The 23,420-nt window shown below is 40.1% G+C and overlaps 1 long non-coding RNA gene across 1 annotated transcript; it reads right to left on the reverse strand.

Annotated features, from left to right (window-relative positions):
* Window positions 1-6,807: 6,807 nt before the first annotated feature.
* On the reverse strand, window positions 6,808-21,124 carry LOC142160267 (uncharacterized). The gene is made up of 3 exons (XR_012693123.1): window positions 20,993-21,124; window positions 20,773-20,905; window positions 6,808-6,879 (listed from the first exon to the last, which is right to left on the reverse strand). It is a non-coding gene; the product is annotated as an uncharacterized LOC142160267 (long non-coding RNA).
* Window positions 21,125-23,420: the final 2,296 nt, after the last annotated feature.

Below are 23,420 nucleotides of genomic sequence, written 5' to 3' on the forward strand. Positions count from 1 at the left end.
GGATTTGGTTTTGGTGTTGGATCTGGAATAACTTCGTGTTTTGGTTTTGGTTTTGGCAAAACTGCCTCGAGTGTTTGGTTTTGGATCTGTATTTTTTAGAAAAATATCTAAAATATGCTAAGATCACATAATTTTGCTTTTTCACCCCCCCACATTATTGTTGACTTCATTAACACTAATTTCAAATCATTTGCAGTCAGTTTTGACCACCTCATCATCATCATCACCATTTATTTATATAGCGCCACTAATTACGCAGCACTGTACAGAGAACTCACTCACATCAGTCCCTGCCCCATTGGAGCTTACAGTCTAAATTCCCTTACACACACACACATACATACACACACAGACAGACAGACTAGGGTAAATTTAGTTAGCAGCCAATTAACCTACCAGTATGTTTTTGGAGCGTGGGAGGAAACCGGAGCACCCGGAGGAAACCCACGCAAATGCAGGGAGAACATACATGACTGTTAAACAATTATTAGCAAGTATGAAAGTTGTCATCCAGTCGTAAAGCGAATCACATACGCCATGGCGACTATGCTAGTATTAGATCTGCGTCCAATATCCACTATTAATGCAGCTGGTGTTAGACAATTACATGAGTTCTTGTGTCCCCATTACCAAAGTCCATCACAACACCATTTTACTAGAAAAGCTATTCCTCGTCTCTTCCAGAAGGTTCGTAAAAAAGCAATTAATGGGTTATGAAATGCTATTCTACCCACTGAACACTTAACCCCAGATATGTGGACAAGCGGATTTGTAGATTTGTAAGGCACCACAGCACTGTACAGTAGGGAAGAGAAGGACATACATAAAACATGGCATACGTAAAACAAGAACAGACAAGGCAGACAAAATGAATGGAGACATGAAAACAAAGGGTATGAAGGACCCTGCTTATTAGAGAGCTTACATTCTAAAGGGAAGTGGGCACAGCTGAAACAAGAGGAGCGAGTGTGGCTCAGAGTGGAGATTGGGATAGTTCTGAGGGTGCATTAGTGTGAATAGTGTTATCGAGGATAAGGACACCTCTAAAAAAGAGATGGGTTTTCGAGCATCTAAAGATTTGAAGGCTGTGGGAAAGTCTGAGTCTGGTAGGGAATTCCATAAGTGGGGAGCAGCATGGGAGAAGCCTTGAAGGCGGGAGAGAGAGGTGGTTATCAAAGACGAGACAAGACGCAGGTCAGATGTAATACAACTGACAACCTGTTTGAAAACTAAGGGATGTCATTGCAACATGGCTTATCCTGCTTGGACTCTCCTGAGGATATGTGATTTATGATAATGCAACCAATTACAACGGGGGTATTCCATCACATTTCCTGTTTTGCTTACACAATCAACTTGGTGGTACAGAATTATTTAAAAAATGACAATGACATGAAGGCGATGTTGTCTGTGTTTCGACACTGTTAGCTTGAGTCAAGTGATTCCCCTAATTAGACTTTTTGAGAAGCAGCTAGAGAAATTGAAGTAGTACATGAAGCAAAACAAATCCTCTAACTATATTGGAATTGTAGAATTGTAGTACTTAATTTGCTTTTCCAGGATCCAAGAGTTATCAACATCTTGAAATCGGATCATTACTTTTTACCAACTGTGCTTGATCTTAGGTTTAAGAGCTATGTCTTCTCTTTCTTTCCAACTGACCCAGATCTCAAGAGATGCAATGAGCTCCTGGTCAGCAGGCTGACAGCTCAATTGGTAAATGACACAATAACGCCTTCTCCTTCAGTTTCACTGGCAACTGCTTCTAGGAAAAAACTAAGCTTTCCCAAGACACCCAATGGTGATGCAGTTGAGTTAGCACAACATTTTGACATTTGGTCTGTTTTAAAAGAATTGCCCAAACATTTTGACAGCTCTGCCATAAAATGAACTACAAATTCCATGAGGAAGGCCATTACCGGCAATTACATCAAAGTACACAGACTTCTGTGATGGTGGATTCCAGCAAAAATTAATTAGTATTGTTTGAGTATGATGTAAACACTGATGAGGGTGAATATGATGACATTGTAGATTGCAGGTGCTGAAATCTAGCTGAGAGAAGGGAGCTACCGGATGCTGGTATGCTTGGTAATATTTTGGGTAGAATGGCATGTTGGCAATTTTATGTCTTTCTACAGTAAAATTTCCCCCTTTATTAGAGAGGGGTTTTTTTCTTTAAAAAAGGTACAAGCTTTTTATTGACATTTTTGTTTTCCTGACTTAAAAGCACTATGCATTTGAACATAGACTTTAGCACATGAGGTAGAGGGATTAGTATCATGATGACTGAGACTGGAGAGTGACAAGAACAATGCCACCCCTCCTGTTTCTGTATGAGCTATGGCACAGTAGAATGTCACTGGAGACTTTTAAGAACACTGACAGCCCTATTATTACAATTTCTGTTTCAGCACTGAACCATGTCACCTCTCCTGTTTCTGAGTGAGCTATGCTACAGTAAAATGTAACTGCAGATTTAGATCAAGCCTGCCACCAATATTATTTCTATTTCAGTATTGACAATTAGCAATGGAGCAATGGAGCTCTCCTCTTTGTGTTTAACCTATATAACACCGTACAATTTGGCTGCAGATTTACACCAAGCTTGCCAGCCCTAGTATTTGTATTTCAGCAATGACAATTAGCAATGGAGCTATGGAACTCTCCTCTTTGTGTGTAACCTATATAACACCCTACAATTTGGCTGAAGATTTACACCAAGCTTGCCAGTCCTAGTATTTGTATTTCAGCAATGACAATTAGAAATGTTGCAATGGAGCTCTCCTCTTTGTGTGTTACCTATATAACACAGTACAATGTGACTGCAGATTTACACCAAGTCTGCCAGCCCTAGTATTTGTATTTCAGCAATGACAATTAGCAATGGAGCTCTCCTCTTTGTGTGTTACCTATATAGCACAGTACAATGTGACTGCAGATTTACACCAGGGCTGCCAGCCCTAGTATTTGTATTTCAGCAATGACAATTAGCAATGGAGCTCTCCTCTTTGTGTGTTACCTATATAACACTGTACATTATGGGACTGCAGATTTCAGCAATGACAATTAGCAATGGAGCAATGGAGCTCTGCTGAATTGCACTGTAGACTTTTGAAGAACAATGCTACCCCCTCCTCTTTCTATTCTACCTTTGACGCTGCCAAGAACTGCCAACAGACTGCCAAGAACTGTGCTACCCCTTCTGTGTCTATCTGTGAAATGGCGCTGAATCGCCATGGAGGGCAGTACTTATAGTATCCAAAACTCGCGAGATCCGACAACGTAACAATGACGTTTTCCCTCATTTTCAATTCCAAGGGTGTGTGGAAGTACCGAGCTGGCTTGGCTTGGTACTCGGATCTGATAAGTTCGGGTGTGTTCGGTTCTCGAGGAACTGAGCCTGAACATCTCTGCTTGTAATTCTTTGGCAATATATAATGCTTGCTACTTTGAATCTAAAGGCTCTACAATTGCACACATAGTTGGACATTCTGGGCCTAATTCATCAAGGTACGCAAATGCATACGCATCTGTGTTTCATACTTTTAGTGACGCAAACCGTTATATTTGCGTTGGAGTTTGAGATTGAGTTGACTTTGAGTGCCGTATCTGCTCTGTTTGCGCTGCGTATGTGGTGTTTTACGTAGCTCAAGTCCCGTTTAGCAGATGCGTATGCGTTTGCGTACCTTGAAAAAAGATGTACTGTAATTGAAAAAATATTTTGTCTTTTAGAGCTTTTAAAATGTTTCCTTCTTCTAAACAGGGTTCTAAAGAAATCATTTAAAAACACTTGAAACCCGTACAAGTAGTTTTGAATAACTTTTCCCAACTGTGCCCTATTCATGTATGAACTTTATTTTCTAGCAACTTCTCTGAAATTTAGACATATATCTTCAGTCCTGTGTTCAGTTTTGGTTCGTTTTTCCTTGAAAATTGCTGTTAAAAAAATATTTGGCAAAAGAAAAGGGTTACATCAAATATATTCCTGTTTGTTCAAGACTTTATAATTAATGAGCTCTCTCAATTAACATCTTCAGTCAAGCATAAAAAATAGAACAGTTATCTAAATATGTCCTAAAATACTAGCTCTGCATACCCAGAGTATTGGAAACAGGAGAAGAAACAAATTATAAAAATATATATTAAGACTAATGTATCTTATGGATTCTTTTTCCTTTTATATTTTAATACTTACACATCATCTACACTGATAACTGCAAGTATAGAAGCATTGAACACAAGACTTCATTGCCAATAACTTGAAATGTGACATTTTTATAGTGTTATAAGTCTGATCTCCAGCTCAGAAGTGCTTTTTTTCAAACCTCGATTTTATGTTGACTCATCGTAAAAACCGAAAGCCTTCTTTTTTATGTGCAACATTATATGTAATAAACTGATGATGATATGGTAACTGGGCTGAATGACAGTAAGAACTCACTTAAAACAAATCTACTAAATAGACATTAATGAATGATGGCACCTAATAATAAAGAATGGAGAAAATGAATGCCTGAATATCAGCGACAACTGTAGATTAATGTATTATGCCAGCCCTTGTTTAGCAGTCTTTTTACCAACAGAATAAATGAGTTACATTTGTGTCTGTTTGCGCTGTGCTGTGATGTTAACAAAAACTGCTGTGTGTATTCCGTAAGTAAGTGATGAATATATTAATATAAAGAAAAAAGCCTTGTGAAATTAAAATACCCCTGTACAATAAAAGTGGAAGTATCACTGTTTAATGTGTGGCTACAATATATGACTTGCAATGGGGTTGATCTCTGTGACTGACATGGGTGACAATGTGAGAGGGATGACCACCGCACTCATTAATTACAGGATGAATCCCTATAGCCGTAGCTTGATTTATAGCTATAAAAGTCTATAGATTTTGCCATAGCATACATGCTAAGTTTCTTCACTTTCCCGCTGCAATATATATATATATTTTCCTGTAATGATATGATAAAGTCAGATGTCACCTAGTGATTTTTTAATACATTTATTTAACACTTTTGTTCAAAGAAAAGCTTTGTGGAACTATGACACAGGAGGAGATTGTGCATATATATTACTGCTGTGTTTATTTCGTTGCACTGTAAATTCTGTTTTGTACGCTATTTCACTTGACCCTTTTATGTACAATTGCAAAGCAACCTTCTGATGAAAAAATATATTTTTTGATATACAAATTAAAACATTTAGTGGTCCCCATGCTTTAGAAATAAATGTGCCGCAGTGACTGAAATGCCACTATTTGATTTGTGTGTCTGAAGTCATCGATAGTAGGTGGGAAGAGGGTTCCCTTAGTCTCCCTCTGGTGTTGCAGGTTTCCAGGACACCCAACAAAGACGCCCTGTGATTCTGACCAAGGTGGAGGCACTGCATAGAAGATATAACGTTGAGAGCTATTCTAGTACAAACACCTTTTCCATTAGCATACCTGGGAAAGTAGTGTTACATAAAAGTAAATTATAACCACCTCCACAATGAGTTGGTTTGCCATCAAGTGTTTTTCCACAGACCTTCTCTCATGCCTACCTTAATATTTAGATTTTCAATTCAATTCAATAGTTAATTCTAGTTTTATAAATTGATATTGCATATTTTATCTCCTTTCAACATATAAATCTTATTTCAGTTTTTGCTTTGCAACAAAGAAAAAAATAGATAGGTGCCCTCTAGGTTGTGTACTTGGCCTCCTATTAATTGGCATTGTTTTTATTCTCAGAGCTTGTGTTTGGTATTCTAAGCATTCTGTGTGCCCTTTTCATTTCTGAGATGAGTCTTCCAAACACTTTCCTCAGCGACTCCATATTACTTTTGCTGGGTCATGATAAACAAACCTTCAACTTAACAGTATGGAAATATTTCATACAAAGTATCTGGCTATAATTTATCATTTTAACACCCAATATAAGGTGTCTATAGCCTCAATTTAGACCTATAAAAGGCCTCACAATAAAAATCATGCCAACCTATGAACTTTGGATTGATATAATTAAATGGGAAAATACACAAAAACAAAAAGTGACTGTTCTAGCCAGCTGAAGCAATTCAGTTAGTACTGTTTTGGGAGGATTAGCTTAGATATTTATCAAAAGTTTGTCTTACAGAAGTTTTGAATAACCTGTGACACCCAGGGCTTGATTCATCAAGGCATGTATACTGAGCACAACCTGTGTTTCTTTGACTACGCACATAGATCAGCTCTGCGCACTCCCGAAGTCAACAAGAAACGGACCTGAAGGATATGTGCTCTGTTGAAATCAGGTGTAGGTCTATTCACCTCTACTACACTGCAGGATGCGTCCAATACCTATGTGCATTATAAATTCGCAAAAGAATACACATAAAAAAATTCTATTAATGGTACCTGGTAATAATATAGGCATTAATGAAAAAACATTAAAAAGCAAAAGTGTTTTTTTGTCTTTCCCCATGAAATACATTTACTAGGATGTTCTTATATGAATATGAATATGAAATACATTTTTACAGGTGCTCCCAGTGTCGAACTGGTGCATGAATGGCCCACAGGAGGAATGCAATGGTAGAGGCCCACCAGAGGGGGTGTGGCTAGCCACTAGAGAGGCGTAACCAAACCACTAGAAGGGGTGTGGGAAGCCCACGAAGGACAGCTAGCACCATAGTGTAGTATATAAAGAATGTAGTGTGTATATAAAGAGTACACTGTCTTGACCTGCCCCTTCGATTGGGCAGTACAGTCACCAAAAATTGGGATTGTCCCATTAGCATCAGAACATTTAACAGACTATCCTGATCTCTTCTACCTGTTCTTGTCACTTTCTCCACCTGTGGCTGCTGGTTTCTTTAGTTATGGCTTTTCTGGATCCTGGAATGTTGGGGGCCCTATTTGAAAAAAAATAAATGGGTACATTTAGAAATTCCAACCAGCCCCGCTGTTAAATCAATAGGACCCACAATTAATACTTAGGCCTTCCTCCAGCCCCAACATTAAAATAATAGTATTTCCATTTAATAAATAGATCTATATCCCTCCAACCAACTCCAACATTAAAGTAATAGTATTCCCATTTAATAAATAACCTATTTTCTTCCCTCCAAACAGCCCCAGCAATAGATTAATAGCATTTACATTTAATAAATATACCTATTTATCACAACTATCACTGCCATTAAATAATTCATATTCACATTTAATAAATAGGCCTCATGCTCCCCAAACTCCGCTCCACTTTCAATTAATAGCCCCCAAACCACCCCATCTTAAATTAATAGTACCCACTATAAAATTAAATTGCCCCGCCATCACCCCACAAACAAATTAGCACTCATTAATTAGCCACCAACTACCTCTCACACACACACACACACACACACACACATACTACATTGCCACAAGCCCCCTGTGCCATCACACACACACACACACAACATTGCCACAAGCCCCCTGTGCCATAACACACACACACACACACACACTACATTGCCACAACCCCCCTGTGCCATCACACACACTACATTGCCACAAGTCCCCTGTGCCATCACACACACTACATTGCCACACGCCCCCTTGTGCCATCACACACAGAAACATTACATTGTCACAAACCCCCTGTGCCAACACACACACACTACATTGCCACAAGCACATGTGCCATCAATCACACACACACACTACAATGCCACAAGCCCCCTGTGCCATCACACTCACATACTACATTGCCACAAGCCCTCTGTGCCATCAAACACACTCACAATACATTGCCACAGACCGCCTGTGCCAACACACACACACTACATTGCCACAAGCCCCCTGTACCAACACACACACACACACACACTACATTGCAACAAGCCCCCTGTGCCAACACACACTACATTGCCACAAGCCCCCTGTGCCATCAAACACACACACTACATTGCCACAAGCCCCCTGTGCCATCTCAAACACACTACATTGCCACAAGCCCCCTGTGCCATCACACACACACACACTACATTGCCACACGCCCCCTTGTGCCATCACACACAGAAACATTACATTGCCACAAACCTGCTGTGCCAACACACACACACGCTACATTGTCACAAGCCCCCTGTGCCAACACACACTACATCGCCACAAGCCCCCTGTGCCAACACACACTACATTGCCACAAGCCCCCTGTGCCATTAAAAACACACACACACACACACACACACTACATTGCCACAAGACCCCTGTGCCATCACACACACTACATTTCCACAAGCCCCCTGTGCCACCAGACACACATATTACATTGCCACAAGCTCCCTGAGCCATCACACACACATACTACATTGCCAAAAACTCCCTGTACCATCACACACACATTACTGTGCCCCTTCATCACCATGCTGTGCCCCCTTATGATCACACTGCACCCTCATCCTGCTTTTGCTCCCTTCTTCACCAGACCCCCTTCATCACCCTGTGCCAAGCTGATTTTGCTCCCCCCTTCATCACACTTTACCATCCTGCTTCCCCCCTTCATCACTCTGTGTCATCCTGCTTCCTCCCTCCATCACTCTGTGCCATCCTGCTCCCTTCCTTCATCTCTCTTTGCCATCCTGCATCCCTTCTTTCATCACTCTGTGCCATTCTGCTTCCCCCCTTTCATCACTCTGTGCCATCCTGCTCCCTTCCTTCATTTCTCTTTCCCATCCTGCTTCCCCCCTTTCATCACTCTGTGCCATCCTGCTTCCCCCTTCATCACTCTGTGCCATCCTGCTCCCTCCCTTCATCTCTCTTTGCCATCCTGCTTCACCCCCTTTCATCACTCTGTGCCATCCTGCTCCGTTCCTTCATCTCTCTTTGCCATCCTGCTCCCCCCCCTTTCATCACTATATGCCATCCTGCTTTCATGTTTTTTTTTTAAAGTACCCTGCTCCCCCCACCAACGAAGAGGGCGGAGCCATTAGGCGTCAGGGCCCACCGGGAAATACCCCAGCACTCTGGCAAGCCAGTCCGACCCTGGGTGCTCCTGATTGCAAACACTTGTTATAGCATGCATAAGAAACTTTCACCACCAGTACTCAGGACTTAGATTATCCCTGTTGCTTTAGCAAGAGACAGCGCAGAATAACAAGTAACTTTGAGATTCCTAGAGTTGGATTCGGACATTGCTTGAGTTGGCACGCCCTTAATGTACATTAACTACAGACATATGCCCCTTACCCACCCCATTCCCTCCCTGAAATTGTAGGCTGTCTATTGTGCTTGAAGACGAATTGAAAGTTTTTGCATTCTGTGGTGCATGGTCCAATTCTGGGCATGCGCCGAGTAATTATGTGCATTATATGCAAAAAACGCAGGTCCAGGTAACGCAGGTAATGAATCAGGTCCAAAGTAGTATCTTTGTATATTGTGTGGGCTCACTAATGGTATAATGTGTGGGGTGGTGACAGCTGATTTAATTATTGAGTTCTAATAATGTGTGAATCATAATTGTGGAAATGGTAATATGAGTTTGCACATGTTGGTGATGATGCAGAGTTGGTTGCAAAATGGGAGAACATTGCTCTTAAAAGTAAAGCATCTGTGTACTTCCATCCATATACAGATCAAGTTTGTTGTTTAAAGGCTGCAATAGAACAAAGAGTAATTGTTGTCAGTGCAAATTGTCTTTGCTTCAGTCAAGATGGGCAAGAAAAATAATAAAATGTGGCAAAAAGAAAGTTCACAAACAGGTGTGTTTGAAGCTCAGAAACAGAGAAAAAATAAGCCCGCGCTCAGTATATCCCAAACTATATATGGTACCGGCCTCATTGGCAACAAGCTTGTGCTTGGTATATCCCATATTGTATATGATACCAGCCAGGACCGGACTGGTTATCTGGCAGTTCTGGCAAATGCCAGAAGGGCCGATGGCTAAATAAGTTGGTGCAACATGGCAATTACTTACTTCTGGGACCTGACTGCCATTGGGCTGGCCCTAGTCTATGAGTGGCCGGCCCCGACATTAACTAACTTTTCTGGTGGCTGGCTCCTCCCCAGGAACCAACCACTTTATTAAATGTGTCTCAGGGCTGCTCCCAACCCTCCCATCAATCCTGATGCTCACCTGTACTCTGCTCCCGGCGAGTGCTTACATCTCGCATCAGGCAGCCTGCTTCAGCTGACAAGGCCATTCCCGATCCGCAGGATGCTGCAGATCATGCAGAGCGGGAAAATCATCTTCAAGAACAATGTCAAGATCATGACGGTGAGGCGCATGGGGAGGGGGCCAGGTGAGTGTGAGGACACAGAGGACACATGGTGATGATGAGTAGAAAGATGACAGCAGGTTTCACAGGGTGGCAGTGAGTGTGAGTTCAGAGATGAATGTAAGGTAAGAACTGTATGGCATAATATGATTTAGGGCAATATTGTGGCATAATGTAATTTGGGGGCAATACAGTGTGGCATAATGTGATTTGGGGGCACTACTGTGTAGCATAATGTGATTTAGGGGCACTATTCTATGGCATAATATTTTGGGGCACTACTGTATGGCATAATGTGATTTGGGGGTACTGCTCTGTGGCATAATGTGATTTGGGGGCAGTACTGTGTGGCATAATGTGATTTTGGCGTACTACTGTATGGCATCCTATTTGGGGCACTACTGTATGGAATATTGTGATTTGGGGGCACTACTGTATGGCATAATATGAAGGTGAGGTGCTGGGACCTTTAATTTAATTCTGGGGTGGTTTGAGGATTTTAATTTAATGTCAGGGCTGGTTGGAGGGAAATAGGTCTATTTATCAAATATGAATACTATTAATTTAATGTTAGGGATGGTTGGAGGGAAATAGGTCTATTTATCAAATGTGAATACTATTATTTTAGTGTTGGTGCTAGAGGGAAGCCTACTTATATAACGTGGGTTCTACTGATTTAATGCCGGGTTTGGAGTTTTCTAAATTTCATGAACCCATTTTTTTTCAAAATAGGGCCTCCAACATTCTAGGATCAAGACAAGCAGTAACTGATCTAAACACACCAGCAGCCACAGGTGGTGAAAGTGACAAGAACAGGTAGGAAAGAGCAGGACAGTCTGCCAACTGTCCTGAATCTGGTGGGGAAGTCCTGAATTTGGTTGACTGTCTTGCTTAGTCAGCATTTGGTCGGACTGCAAGGAGATTTGGGAGGTATGTCCCACTTCACACTGTCCTGCTCATGAAGGCAGAGCTGAGTGCACCTACAAGTAGTGCACACAGTATTACCTGTGTATTTGTACAAAATGTATCTTATAACCATATTACATCATAGGGCCCCTCCCTGTCTTAAGTGCCTTGGTTTCCCCGAGCCTTAATCCAGCTCTGGTTAGTTGCTCCCAGTCCCTGGACAGGACACAGGCTGCAGAGCAAGCCGAGGAGCTCTAAGTCTCAGGAGATTTGGTAATCTCGTGAGACTGAGAGCTTCCCTGCTAACTCTACAGGTAGTTCCCACCCTGATGGATGTCAGCAGCAACAGAAGCATAGATAAGTACAATGGATGGGTGAAAATGTAATGTTTTCTAATAATGTATGTATAAATGCCCCATGTTGACCATGCCCCCACCACAATGTGGCCACGCCCTTGACAGTGGACAGTGTTTTAAATGCCAGGGCTGATTTTTAGTCCCTGGCCCTGGTACCAGCTGCGTGGCAATATAAATGCCCATATATGTATACAAAACAAAAAGACAGTTGTCAGTGCTTATACTTAAAACTGCATATCTGTGTGTATCTAGCACAATGAAAACATTGTATTAGTTCATATTTTGATTTAAATATTTAAGCATACTTGCCAACTCTCCCTGAATGGCAGGGAGACTCCCTGAAATAGGGGTGATCTCCCTCACTCCCTGAAGAGTCTGGCATTCTCCCTGATGCTGAGCTAGTACAAGACGTGGTTGGCTTTGCCATCTGTGGCATGATGACACAGTTCAGAAATTGTGTCCTATGTCCATGTATTGATGCCTATGGAGGTGGCCATTTTGAAGGAGACCAAGATTTAATCAAAGACTGACAGGTAAGACAACATGACTTCAGTAATGGAGACAGAAATGTAAAAGAGACTTCAGTCTCTAGAGATTCATTAGCAGCTTTTCTTTAACGCATAGTTGCCTACTCTCCTGGAATGTCCGGGAGACTCCCGCATCTCTGGGAGACCAGCAGGGCAACCTCCCGCTTCTCGCCCCCACAATAGATAAGTGGCGGGGCTTAATGATGCAAATATCGCGTCATCTTAGCGGGGCCAAAATGATGCAATTCGTCAAGCCCCACCATTGCACACCCGCCTCTTCCCGGATCTCCCTGAAGCCAACAAGAAAATGTTGGCAAGTCTGCATTTAAGCCTGCATCCCAGCATCAATGGCACCTCATTAAATGCAGGTTCTGTTTAACCTATATGCTTTAAACACCATTAAAATGCAGTTAAAATCAGATGCACTTACCTACCAGGTATAGGGGTTTACATCTAGCAAGTGTTTGAAGCTCAGCAAGATGATCTGTAAAACCTGCACTTGTTTTGCAGAGCGTAGTTGAAGTTGCAAAATCTCATGCTCTCTGCACAACCCTGGTGTTCCCTGCCCCCGATTATGTCACCAGGTAAAGAGTATGATTGCTTGGAGAAAACTTTTAGAGAAGAAAACCAATCTCTTGCAGAAGAAGTGTGGAATTTAAAGCAACAGTATTATTAAATGCCTTTTTGCAGATGACACAAAGATATGCAACAGGGTAGACACACCAGGAGGGGTAAAACAAATGATTGATGATCTAGGTAGACTAGAGCAATGGTCAAGAGAGAGGCAACTACAGTTTAATGCCAAAAAATGCAAAATCATGCACTTGGGTCCCAAAAACCCAAAGACTAAATATAGTATTAATGGCCCTATAATGAAAACTACTGAGGAGAAAAAGGATCTAGGAGTCACTATTTCAGGTGACTTAAAGGCAGGTAAGCAATGCAACCAAGCAATGAGGAAGGCAAGTCAGATGCTTGGTTGCATAGGGAGAGGAATCAGTAGCAGAAAGAAAGAAGTAATAATGCCACTGTATAGGTCACTGGTACATCCTCATCTACAATACTGTGTTCAATTCTGGAGAAAGGTATAAATACATTAGAAACTGTACAAAGAAGGGCAACTAAAATGGTGCATGGCCTACTGCACAAAACTTACCCGGAATAACTAAAATAACTTTGTATAGTTTGGAGAAGAGAAGGGAAAGGGAGGACATATCAAGGGTTTGAACAAGGTACATGAGGGAAACATTCTTCAAAGGAAGGAAAGTACTAGAACACGAGGACATGCACTGAAACTGGAGGGAAGTTGGTTCAGAGGAAATTTGAGGAAAAACTACTTCACAGAAAGGGTAGTGGATAAGGGGAATAGCCTCCCATCAGATGTGGGAGAGGCTAAGCCAGTACAGCAGTTTAAACATGTTTGGGATAGATATAAGAATATCCTTATAAAGAATAAGAGATCGAATAAGGTTTAAGGTTACCATAGGCTAATAAAACTATGGGCAGACTAGATGGGCTAAGCGGTTCTTATCTGCCGTCAAAGTCTATGTTTCTATGTTTCTAAGTTAGATAGGCTTCGTCTGACTCTAAAGCATGAAGAACTTGAACTATTGCTACATAAGGAAAACACTCTTTATTATGAATACTCTGTGGCCTTGACATTCTTTCAGAGGGACTTGGTGAACACCAGGGATGATAATGTTCAATTGTGTAAATCTGAAGTTCAAGTCCTTAAAGAGAACACTGCTGCTAGTCGAGATCCAGCTGTAAGGGTGTCTGACTGGAGGTGTTTCAAGTGTGGAGAGCTTGGACACTTTAAAATCAAGTGCGCTAGACACCAAAAACCAATGGAGTATTAACTTGGGCTTCACTTTCTAAGTTGCTGTTCTGCATGTTTCACAACCAATGGTTCACCTTTAATTAAAGTGACTGTGTGGGAAAACAACAAGGTTGTCCAAGCAGTCGTAGACTCTGGGATTGAACTTATGCTGGTTTCCAGTACAGTCCTGGCTGGAGCCAAGATCTCGCAGATGCCCAGAGTTAAAGTGCGCTGCACACAAGGTGTAACCAATAGATTAAAAATGACTCTTTTGGTCATAAGAAATAAGGGCCAAACCGTGAATGTAGTGGCTGCCGTAGCGCCTAAGCTTCCGTATCCATTTATTCTGGGATGAAGCTTCCCACTGTTCAAAGTGGTCCTCTGTGAACAGCCCGGAATTCTATCCTGGGGGTCACAGCAGGACTCGCGAAAGTATCATCATTCATGGAGGCCTTGACAGTTGAAGGCAGCTTTAGCTGGTGACATAACAGATGAGCTGTCCTCATCTGTTGGTGGGGTTATAGACTGATCTGATTATTCAGAACAGTTGCATGTACCAAACTTCATACGTGACCAAAGAAATGTTGTCACTTTAAAGTATGTCTTTAATTTGGTTAATAATGTTGGGGATATTGCGAGACCTATCAATTTGGCAAGCTGTATGCCATTATATGTTGTCAAAAGTAATATATTGTTTCAAATTGCTGCTGTGAAGGGGAGAAAGGTAGAACAATTGATAGTTCCACAAGTTCATGAACCCTTAGTGTTAAAAACTGCACTAAAAAGCATTTACATTTACAACAATAGTGTGGAAGAATAATAAGCCTTAATAGGACATCATTTTAACAACCGTTTAGGGGACGGGTCCAAAATGATGCGATTCGTCAAGACTCGCCCCCACACTCCCACCTCCCCCAGGATCTCCCTGAAGCCAACGAGGAAAAGTTGACAAGTATGACTTAGATACAAGCAGTAATTTTGTTAGACAAAGATCCGATCTTCCAAATCAGACCAACCCCGAGAATTAGTTCATACTAGGCAGTGAGCAAATCACCCCCTCACCATATGATATACAGGGAAGCACAGTTATCAAAGTGGTATTAATCCCTGTAAAGAAAAGTGAATGTGACTGGGAAACTAGTATTTAATTAACTTAATTCTATTGGGCATATTACAATGAATTTTGAAAGTTGGGGATCATAATATTGATGACAATTCAAGGAACCCCTGAAAGAGAAGATAGGATTCAATTATTAGAAAGCCCACAATTGTGAACTAAGCATTATATAGAAGGGAGCTAGGAGAAGACACACAGCAGTTTTAATTCACATTTAAATCAATATTCACCTTTATACTTTGCTGTTTTTAATAATAACAATACTATTTATAAAGGTTAAGTTTTATCAATAGATAGGGGTATATATGACATGCTGTACTTAACCAATGTTATATTTAATAAATTAACAGGACTGTAGTGCACCCAATTAAGTCAGTTATTTTTCTATTTCTTTCTGTGCAAGAAATGGTTACAGCCTGAGATATTAACTTGTCCACAGATGATTGAAAGAGTCGCCATGGGCCATTATTTGAAGATTTGAGCAAGTGGGTGAGCCAGGGGTACCCTCAGGGGGGCCAGGCTGCTAATGGGGAAGGGGGGGCGCATGGGGGAATGGGGCCCCATTAGCCCAGGGGCCCCCATTCCGTTAATCCGGCCCTGACCACACCCCAGCACAATGTGGTCATGCCCTTTTTGGCACCACCGCTACGCGGCGTCACACAGTTTATTTGCTACTCGTCTATGGAAGGGGGCCCCAAAAGTTCCCAAATTTCACTTGCTGGTCCTGTACATACTATTTGCTGATACTGGTAAGCCCTATGCTACAAATAGAGAGTCAAGCTGCACATAATACATTTGTATCTCACGGGACACTGTATAATAAAGACCTTTGCAAAAAGTACTGTAATGTTATCTGGAATAGGGGTGGGCCTGTGTGGTTTAAATGCCAGGGCTGATTTTAAGTCCCAGTGTGGCCCTGTGTGAGACTGATTAATGCTGACACCTGTTAGCTGTGTTTAAAGGCTGCTAGGCAGTGGATTCACTCTCTCACTACTTGGGGAAAGGATTGCAGAGTATTTGTGAGAGGAAGCCCAATACTGATCTTTGCTTTGAGAAAACTGTGCTGGAAATTTTTATATTTTGTTTTAGTTTTTTAGTCAAGAGTGACTTGTATTTAGTTAGTGTCAGAAAGGGCAAGGTGTTTATTTTGAATTGTATTTTATTTTCTAGCTTTATAAAACTGGCACAGGACAGTTGTACCTGTGTTATCTTTTGGTTTCTACCCCAGTCAAAGTGGAAAATTTCGAAGTGGCGGTATGGAAAATGTAAGTGAACGGAATTTTATAGTTTTCCAGTGAAGGCAGTAGGAGCAGTAGTGGTATTGGGGTATATATATATATATATATATATATATACACGGAGTGAGGGAAAAAAAGGGGCACTCCATGGTGTAATATATTATTTTTCTGAACGATCACCTCATTATTGGAACCACAAGACCAGTGAGCATTGAAGATATTGGTTTATTTGTACTGATGTGGAGAGCTTAAGATGAAGGGCTAAATTCTATAAGGAACATAAATGCTGATACGTACCGTATTTTGTGTAAAATCACTCTACGTATGCCTAGAAACGGACTTTACACCAGTAAATGCAGCAACATCCAATTCTTCATCGAGCCCAAGTGACTTTTATAATAGCCTACAATTTCATGAGCGAAAAGGGAAGGGGACTGAACGTATGCACATAGTCATTCTACAGTAAAAGCGAGCCAAGCTCGAACACATGGAGCAGCGTCAGATTCAAGATTTGGGCATCTCATTTTTTTTTTCTGTCGTATCATTTGCACCAGCTGCAGGTTGTGTGCAAGTGCTGATTACTAGTGATGTAGGCTGTGTATGTATGCTAGATCATGTGTTTGCAATCGGGAGTAACCGTAAAAATGCATTTTATGGACAGTAGACATAATGATAAGTGTATTGGAGTAAATAAAAAAAATTATAAAATAAACTAATTTTTTTTGGAACAATGTTGTCATTAATGACTATATTACAGGTGACAATCATTGAATACTTTTATTTTTTTCTGTTCATACTTTTGAGATTTGATATTCCGCATATGTATTAGAGGTATCCTGCAGTGTATTGTGTCTGTTAGAGCAGAGCATACATAGACCTGTATTCAACTAGAGATGTTTCGTCAGATACGATCCTAGTTGAATACGAACTTTCGTATGCCCAATTTCTAAAACAAAAAAGAAGCAATTTACGTTAGTTTTGCGTGCCTTGATGAATCAGGCACCAAGTGTGAACCCAAGGCCATGCCCCTACCCTTTTAATTTTTGTATAGGACTTTGTTAGGGGAATGTCCTCCCAATACTTTGGAGAAAAGCAAAGTTGAAATCCTCTTGGAAAATTATTTGCTTTCCCATGGCAATTATTTCGCTATACTTGACCTAGCCACTGTATTAATGTGGCAATATACACTCAAGTTCCTGCAAAATAAAGCAATAATATGCTTTTTCAACATTTATTGTAGCAGCAAAACTTTACCATGTTACCCACTGATTGTAATCTTTATTAGTCATCTGAACAGATATTAGTTGCAAGTTTTGAATAGTACTTAGATATTCTACGCAAGAAGCTTGAATGCTCGCAATTAAAATTTGTTCCAATTAAAGACTGTACTTAAATTCCATTTTTTTTCTGTATGGAGCAGATATCACTATGGGTGAATGCATCATCCTGTAACATGCCTGTAAATCTTGCCAGGCGACTGTGGCAGTGCAAAGGTTATTAAGAGGTAGTGGGAAATAAATAGAATAAATAAGAAGCTCCAAGCTGTCAATGCTTTACTATCTCTGTTTGATAGACAACATGGCTTATTGCTTCCAAGTGGTTGAAACTCCAATATGGCTAATGAAAAGTTGAATTGTGTGATGGACAAAATCCCATTATTATTATAATTTGGATGCATATGGATTTGTGGATTTATGTGTGTGTATATGTGTGGAGTTATAATGTATTCTGCCCAGCAGTAGATCGGGAGGGAGAAACTTCTATTATTTTACCATCAATCTTTATCAGAGGATGGGGTTGGTGGATGCGCCGCACAAGTTCTTGTTTATCTTAGACAATTATGTTATGTTTTATATTTGATTCTTTATCTCTTGGAGTCTTGAAAATTGGCCTAGCCTGGTACATTGTGATGTATTCTTGTTCCTTTATCTCCCATGAATCCTTTTAGTATTTTGTTTTATTTTATGGAATAAATTATAAAACCAATATTATACCATATATAATTCAACACTCAGATTGCAATACATATACTGTACAAAGATAACGCGCTAGCACAATCTGAAGGAATTAGCGCCATAGCAGCTCAGTTATTTTAATAAATAAAAATATATGCTCAATTATATTTATATAAATGAGACTTCATCTGTTGTACAGTAATTTGTATCTATTTCATGCACTAGTTTTGTTATGTAAATCCTACTGTACATTCCAGTCAACATTTGTTCATTCTCTATATTATTCCATAATATTATTTGTACAATATTGACTGGTTGTTGTCTCTGTTTGCTAGTGCATTAAATGAAGGGAAAGAAGAATTATATACATGCGTTTGTTGTGGATGAGAGCACAATAGATCACATAAAAAGAGAGGTGATGGAAAACGTGTCATTTTGTTTTGAAGTTAAGCAATATATTTAAGACCACCACAGTCTGTTTAGTTAGTATACTGCAATGAACAGTAGTAGATGAGCTATGTTTACATATACAAGTTATATGTTTAAAGGCACTCTAAGCCCATTTTAAAGCTTTACCATAAGATTTATCTAGTTGTAAAGAAATATATTTATATAAAAGGCATTTTCACCAGTCATTTTTTAAGCACCAGTGGTGGTGCTTAAAAATGACTGGTGAAAATGCCTTTTATATAAATATATTTCTTTACATGTGTGTACAAAATATTGCAGCCCCCACCTCTATCTGTACCACTGCCCTTCCATACTACAGATAGCAGCATTTGGTTATCAGACAATGTTGTAGAGGGAAGGAAGGTGGGAGGGAGCAGTCGGAACCACATAAGATAATTAATAGCTGTCTGCTGTGAGTACACAACACAAATAGAGAAAGGAAAACTTTGACGTTTGTCCTTTTAAGTACAGTGCGCCACTTTTATAAAGTGAAAGAAGAGTTATGTCATTGATTTTCCCATGTTACAATACTTATAAGCATTATATTGTATCTGTCATGTCACATGTGCTAATGATTTACTTGTCTAAATATTTCTCATGAAACTGTGACCCTGATTAGTAGGTTGATGGACAGGTTAATGCTTTCTTTAGGGACACAGACAGAATGATGCTAGGCCAATTATTAGAAATTCTATAAATATATTTATTTTTGCTATATATTTCCATACCTATAGGTCAGATTGAGCATAGCCCAGTGCTACTTAATAAATAATAGATGACATGCTGTTGATCTTCTAATTATTTTGTTTCCTTTGAGATAATGAAGATAACGTCTCATTCCTCACAGCACATACAGATCGTACACGGTTAGGACTTCTTTAATGATACAAAGCTAGCATATGAATGTTTAATGCGTTTTAAACTTGCAGAAAAACGATGTATTGACAGAATGTAAAGTAGCAATTTGTTATATAGGTATTCATCCTATGGCATAAACATTCTGTTGTTCAATCTACTCTGAATGATTTATTAACCATATCTGCTACTATGAGATTCAAAATGAATTACACGTAAAAAGAATAAAGCCTTTTATTTAAATTAGGTATACTAAAATGTATCTTTATTAAACAATAGGATTCTATTAGTAGCTTTTTTCAATAAAATGATCACCCCCTTCCTTTTCCCATTCACTATTTCCCTTATAACTGATGTAGATCATAATGAAAACAATTGTGTAAATCAGAAGTCAACAAACAACAACAAAAGCTGAATGATTTAATTCAGGGCATGAGACTACTAATATCCTTAGAATTAAATAATTAAATACAATTTATTAAATGTAATTTATGGTAATGTATTAAACTAGTTAACCAACTACTTTTCATTATGGTAACTGCTAAGCTTAATTACTATTAAATATTGGACAAAATACTTCAGAAGGGTAAACAGATTAGATTACTAAACTATAATACACATAATGAATTTATATCACTATAAATAGGTTATTTAATTACACTGGTCTAAACAGTGTAGAACAGGGACCTGTGCTAATCCCAATTAGTGCTGGCAGACCAGGGATGCAGAATCTGAGTTCCCAGGTATTCACCAAGAACTACCGCAAGGTGGGATGGACTTAGCCGCCAAGAACACCCAGGTCACAGCCAACTGAACTGTCTCAGGATGTAACACAAGGCTCAAAAGATAGAAGGCGTACCCAGGAGATATGGCAGAAACTGAAGCCAGGAACACCGGGAGTAACAAAGGATATACAGGCGGATAAGGATCTGGTACACGAGCAATCAGGCATAGAATGGTCAGACAGGCTAGGATCCAATACACGAGTAGTCAGGCATAGAATGATCAGACAGGCTAGGTGCGGTACACAAGAAATCCAGTAATGCGTAGTCAGACAAGCCAAGTTCGGTACACAGAAGATCAGAGATGTGTTGTCAGACAAGCCAAGTACTATACACAGGAGAACAGCAATGCGTGGTCAGACAGGCAGAGGGACGGTACACAAGAATCAGCAAAGGGCACTCAGAGAGAGCAAGGAGAACAACGAAGAGGGCAGAAATGCAGGGAGTCAGACGCTCAGCAACACCATTGCACTGATACAATATAATGCATATGCATTTAACTCAAATAAAATGAATGAACTTTTAGTGCTTTTCTGCTTTATTTACCTTGAGGAACATCTCTTTTTAATGTCCAGCAGTAATCTGCAGCATATTTAGAATCTATCTTCCTTGGTAGCGACTGTTCATCGTCGATATGTTCTGGTGGAATTATTCACCGTGTTCGTCAGTCCAAGATTTTCTGGGGAAAAGTACAAATGTGAAATCACAAAATGTATTTTCAAAACATATTGCATTCCAAGTAAAAGTTTTTAAGAAGTTCACTAACCAGTTTTTTCTTGTTCTCAGCCTTCTTGTTTCCCGGGAAGTTTTTCACAGCTTTTTGGAATGATCCCCATGCAGCTGCCTAAGAGCTCAAGCTTCTCTCAAAATCTTCATCCTTTATGAGCTCTCATAATTGTGGTCCTTGGTTTTTGTTTCACTTGTTCTAGGAAACTCTGCATCACCAACATCTTCTGAATCTAAGCTCCATGCTTCTGGTTGTGCTGGAATCGGTAGCTCTGCACTGTGAGCAACAGGCCTGATGGCTGAAGGAATATCGGGATATTTTACTGAATTTTTAAACTTGCTTGTGACTCTACTGATTTTTAAGATATAAAACTAATAGTCTGTGGAATGGTCGTTCGTTATCTGCATTATTATTCAGCCAACTATTAAGCAAAGTTTCAAACAAAGCACAACAGATATGGGCGGGCCAAGATTTGTTCTGATCTCCAATTTTACACCTAAATTAGAGCTCATATGATTTACTTAGCAAAGGTGTAATGTTTTTCTTTGCTTTATTGTTCACATCAAAATAACACAGCAAACCTTAACCAAGATGACACCAGGGAACCTAACTCTGGTTAGTGTCACTTTTCCTCTCTGGTCACTGGCTGGAGTCAGTAGCAATGAACAGCAGCACAAAACAAGTTTCTATATTTGAGACTCCTTCCACAGCCTTGACAGGCAAAAATCCCACCTTGCCTTTACAAAGGAGTTCCCAGCAGGTGTTCTGTAATTATCCTTTACTGCAGACACACCCCATCAACCTGCTGTAGCTGTGTAAATTGACGCCTTTAAACCAGTGCAAAAATATATTAATTAAATTATGCACTACAACCATTTTGTCACATCCATGTCCTCCACCTGTTTATCTCTAAACCCAGGTGCACTACTATACTTGTGTGTAACTCGGTCTGCAGGCTTTAACAACAGACTGTCATTCAGCTGAAAAGCTGATTCCACTCTTAGAGGCCTGTGGGAACACACTCCCTTTGTCACTATATATATATATATATATATATATATATATCTATAATATAAAAGCCTAGTGGCGTGTGTTAGTCTGTGTGTTTGTGGGGAAAAAAAACAAGCTGCAGCGCCACCTGCTGGGCGGAGTTATACACTGACCTACTAAATTCTTAGTGTGTGTGTGAAAAAAAAAAAACTCAGAAAGGGCTGAAATTTGGTATACTAAGATGTTTTTAATTTGTTAATTTAATTTGCTAATTGTTAAAAGTGTTTATAAAGATTTTAAAAAAATATGTATATATTTCTTGAAGGAGAAGTGACAGTTGGGAGTGGTTGGTGGTTGCCAGGGGTGACAGTGGGGAGTGGTTGGTGGCTCCCGGGGGTGACAGAGCGAGAGGAGTGTGATACTCAGGACTGCTGAGAGAGATCCCTGTGTCTGGATAGACATCTGGATAGATGTGGCGATAAAGATGAAGGATGAGGTGATGGAGAAAAATGATGAGGTGGTGACTTGTGGACAAAACCACGTTAAAAAAGGGCGCTTGCGTCGGGAAGTAACGCTCTTCCCCTGAGGAGGCCTGGGCTATGGCCCAAATGCATGACAAGAACCTTTTTAACACCTTAAGTAGCTTAATTTGACTAGAATGCATGAGTATCATGCATGGGTTAACTTGTCTAATATATATAAGCCTAGTGGCGTGTGTTAGTCTGTGTGTGTGTGGAAAAAAAAAAACCAAGCTGCAGCGCCACCTGCTGGGCGGAGTTATACACTGACCTACTAAATTCTTAGGGCTAGATTTACTATCAGGCGTGTTTGTAAACCCGCCGACTTTCGGCGGATTTGGCGGCGGTTTAGCCATCGCCGGATTTACTAAGGCTAAACCCGCCGTCCAAACGGGCAAAAATGATGTTTCCAAACCCGCCTCTGTATACATCGCCATGACGGTTTCAACAATGTTCAACATACAAACAGCCGGATTTACTATTAGGGGGTTTATAAAGCCGCCGGAAAACCGCCATTCAAAAGACCAAAATGAAAGCGCTGCTTGTGAGCGGCGTGATGGTTCAAACAGTGTGCTGTTTCAGGTATTTTGCCAATCAGACCATAAGAGAAAGGCCTATTTCATGTCCAATGATTGCTCCATTAGGACTGTGTATAGAAAATGGGCAAAGTGTCATGAAATTTCAGGCTACTGTTTTTTTTTTTTTCCATTATTTTTTCACCCAGTATGATTGCATAGTAAAATCTCATTTCACCTTTCCTTTTCTAGTTGTTTTGTACTTTCCAAAAAACCACTAGAATACTGTTGCCTCAAAGAAACTAGGATGGGAATTGTTGCATTACATAGTTAACCCTTATTTTAATGCTAATGCAATCCACATGTGAAAAATGTTTTTTCTGCCTGAAGCAATCACAGACAATCACCGTCTATTGCCCAGCAGTTAATCATGATGCTTACAAA

The sequence above is a fragment of the Mixophyes fleayi genome, chromosome 6 (genome assembly GCF_038048845.1).
Source record: "Mixophyes fleayi isolate aMixFle1 chromosome 6, aMixFle1.hap1, whole genome shotgun sequence".
NCBI classification, from domain to species: Eukaryota; Metazoa; Chordata; class Amphibia; order Anura; family Limnodynastidae; genus Mixophyes; species Mixophyes fleayi.